We start from the raw sequence: 3,991 nt of genomic DNA on the forward strand, positions 1-3,991 counted from the left end.
TCTCTCTCTCTCTCTCTCTCTCTCTCTCTCTCTCTCTCTCTCTCTCTCTCTCTCTTACTTTCTTTCTTTCTTTTGCCACTGAAGTTTTCAAGTATGACAACAGGAGGCTAATGATGAGTAAGCTAGGAAAAAGCATTAAGTAAATGTTTTCCAGAATCCTGTAGTACAGGTAGACAGGTACATGGTAATTTACAGTCTCTTTACCCTGCATACCTTGCTGCCAGCACCTTCAGACTGTGTCTTCTCAACATTATATTTCTATGTATTTCAAACATCTCTGTCAACTGGATGTGATCTCTTTTTTTCTCAAACATTTTAGTTCTCCTATATATGACTCTGAAGACTCATGAGTTAGAAATATCAATATTATTTAAAGTTTGGTAGTAATCAAAGCATTGAATATAGTATCCATCAAATTCTATTGGCAATTTTTTCATGGACTTTTGAAACACAATTTTAAACTTTCTGTAAAACCAAAAATAGATCTAAGCAGTGAAAAGCAAGAACAAAGCCAGAGACATCACATTTCCTAATTTTGAACTATTTTATAGAATTAAAAGCTATGATACCCAATACAGTGTGGGGATTTCATAAAAGACAAAAATGGAACAGAAGAGAAGCACAAAGTTAACTTTGGACAAGAGTTCCAAGAATAATTGGATGGTATTGTGTTGAAAATGTTAAAGATTAATCAGGGAACATAAGGGTATTTATTGTTTGATAGGGCTTTTTATTGGATATTTTCTTTATTTGCATTTCAACTGTTACCCCCTTTCCTGGTCCCACCCCCATCTTTCCTCCCCCTGCTTTTATGAGGGTGTTCCTCCACCCACTCACCCACTCCCACCTCCCCACCCTCAGTTCCCCTACACTGGGGCATCTATCTAGCCTTCATAGGACCAAGGACCTCTCCTCCCATTGATGCATGACAAGGCTGTCCTCTGGAACATATGCAGCTGGAGTCATATGTACTCCTTTGTTGATGGGTTAGTCCCTGGGAGTTCTTGGGGCAAAGGTTGGTTGACAGTGATGTTCTTCCTGTGGGGTTGCAAACCCCTTCAATTCCTTCAGTCCTTTCTCTAACTCCTCCACAGGGGACCCTGCACTCAGTCCAATGGTTGACTGGCCTTTGTATTTGTAAGGCTCTCAGGACACAGGCATATCAGGCTCCTTTCAGCATGCACTTCATGGCATCCAATATAGTGTCTGGGTTTGGTAACTGTATATGGGATGAATTCCAGGTGGAATAGTCCCTGAATGGCCTTTCCTTCAGTCTCTGATCTACCCTTTATCTCCATATTTGCTCCTGTGAGTATTTTGTTCTTCTAAGGACAGAAGCACCCATACTTTGGTCTTCCTTCTTCTTGAACTTCATGTGGTCTGTTAATTGTATCTTGGTTATTTGGAGCTTTGGGGCTAATATCTACTTATCAGTGAGTACATACCATGTGTGTTCTTTTGCAATTGGGTTACTTCACTCAGGATGATATTTTCTAGTTCCATCCATTTGCCAAAGAATTTCATGAATTAATCATTTTTAATAGCTGAGTAGTACTCCATTGTGTAAATGGACCACATTTTCTGTATCTATTCCTCTGTTGAAGGACATCTGGGTTCTTTTCAGCTCCTAGCTATTATAAATAAGGCTTCTATGAACATAGTAGAGCATGTGTCCTTATTACATGTTGGAGCATCTTCTGGGTATATGCCCAGGAGTGATATAGCTGGGTCCTCAAGTAGTACTATGTCCAATTTTCTGAGGAACCACCAACCTAATTTCCAGAGTACCCACTTGCAGTCCTACCAGCATTGGAGGATTGTTCCTTTTTACCTACATCCTCAACAGCATTTGCCCTCACCTGAGTTTTTGATTTTTAGCCATTCTGACTGGTATGAGGTGAAATCTCATGTTGTTTTGACTTGCATTTTCCTGATGATTAAGGATGCTGAACATTTCTTCAGGTGCTTCTCAGCCATTCAGTATTCCTCAGTTGAGAATTCTTAGTTTAGCTCTGAACCCCATTTTTAATAAGGTTATTTGATTTTCTGGAATCTAATTTCTTGAGTTCTTTATATATATTGGATGTTAGCCCTCTATCAGATGTAGAATTGGTAATGATCTTTTCCCAATCTATTGGTTGCCTTTTTGTCCTATTCACAGTGTCCTTTCCTTTAGAGAAGCTTTGCAATTTTATGAGGTCCTGTTTGTCTATTGTTGGTCTTAGAGCATAAGCCATTGGTGTTCTGTTCAGGAATTATTCCCCTGTGCCCATGTGTTTGAGGCTCTTCCCCACTTTCTCCTCTATACGTTTCAGTGTATCTGGTTTTATGTGGAGGTCCAGGATCCACTTGGGCTTGAGCTTTGTACAAGGAGATAAGAATAGGTTGAGTTGCATTTTTTCCCCATACTGACCACCAGAAACAGAACCATTTGTTAAAAATGCTGTCTTTTTTTCCACTGGATGGTTTTATCTCTTTGTCAAAGATCAAGTGACCATATGTGTATGGGTTCATTTCTGGGTCTTCAACTCTATTCCATTGATCTTTCTCATATCTCTGTACTAATACCATACAGTTGTTGTTGTTGTTTTATCACGATTGCTCTGTAATACAGCTTGAGGTCATATATACTGACTCCCCCAGAAGTTCTATTATTGAGAATAGTTTTTGTTATCCTGGTTTTTTTGTTATTCCTAATGAATTTGCAAATTGCCCTTTCTAACTTGGTGAAAAATTCAGTTGGAATTTTGATGGGGATTGCATCAAATCTGTAGATTGCTTTTGGCAGGATAGCCATTTTTACTATATTAATCCTGCCAATCCATGAGCATGGTAGGTCTTTCCATCATCTGAGATCTTCTTTGATTCCTTTCTTAAGAGACTTGAAGTTCTTGTCCTACAGATCTTTTACTTGCTTGGTTAGAGTCACACCAAGTTATGTAATATTATTTGTGACTATTGTGAAGGGTGTTGTTTTCCTAATTTCTTTCTCAGTCTGTTTGTCCTTTGAGTAGAGGAAAGCTACTGATTTGTTTGAGTTAATTTTATATCCAGCCACTTTGCTGAAGTTGTTTATCAGATTTAGGAGTTCTGTAGTGGAATTTTTGCCATCACTTAAGTATATGATCATATCATAGTGATATTTTGACTTCTTCCTTTCCAATTTGTATCCCTTTGACCTTTTGTTGTCTAATTGCTCTAGCTAGAACTTCAAGTACTATATTGAATAGGTAGGGAGAGAGTGGGCAGCCTTGTCTACTTCCTGATTTTAGTGGGATTGCTTCAAGTTTTCCCAGTTCATTTGATATATATTGCTTTTACTATGTTTAGGGATGAGCCTTGAATTCCTGATCTTTCCAAGAGTTTTAACATGAAAGAATCCTAAATTTTGTTAAATGCTGTTTCAATATCTAATGAAGTGATCATGGGATTTGTTTCTTTGAGTTTGTTTATGTAGTAGATTATGTTGATGGATTTTCATATATTGAACCATTCCTGCACCCCTGGGATGAAGCCTACTTGGTCATAGTGAATGATTGTTTTGATGTGTTCTTGAATTTGTTTGGCAAGAATTCTATTGTGTATTTTTGCATCAATGTTCATAAGGGAGATTGGTCTGACATTTGCTTTCTTTGTTGGGTCTTTATGTGGTTTAGGTAGACACATAATTGTGGCTTCATAGAATGAATTGGGTAGTGTTCCTTCTCTTTCTATTTTGTGTAATAGTTTGATGAGCATTGGTTAATAGGTCTTCCTTAAACCCATCTGGTCCTGGTCTTTTTTTGTTGTTGTTGTTGGGAGACTTTTTCTTTAGGGGTTATGAGACTGTTTAGATGGTTTATCTGATCCAGTTTTAACTTTGACACCTGGTATGTGCCTAGAAAATTGTCCATTTCATCTAGATTTTCCAATTTAGTTAAATATAATCTTTTGTATAAGGATCTGATGATTTTTCAGATTTTCATTGTTTCTGTTATTATATTTCCCTTTT

This window comes from Mus caroli, chromosome 2 (assembly GCF_900094665.2).
Source record: "Mus caroli chromosome 2, CAROLI_EIJ_v1.1, whole genome shotgun sequence".
In the NCBI taxonomy this organism is placed as follows: Eukaryota; Metazoa; Chordata; class Mammalia; order Rodentia; family Muridae; genus Mus; species Mus caroli.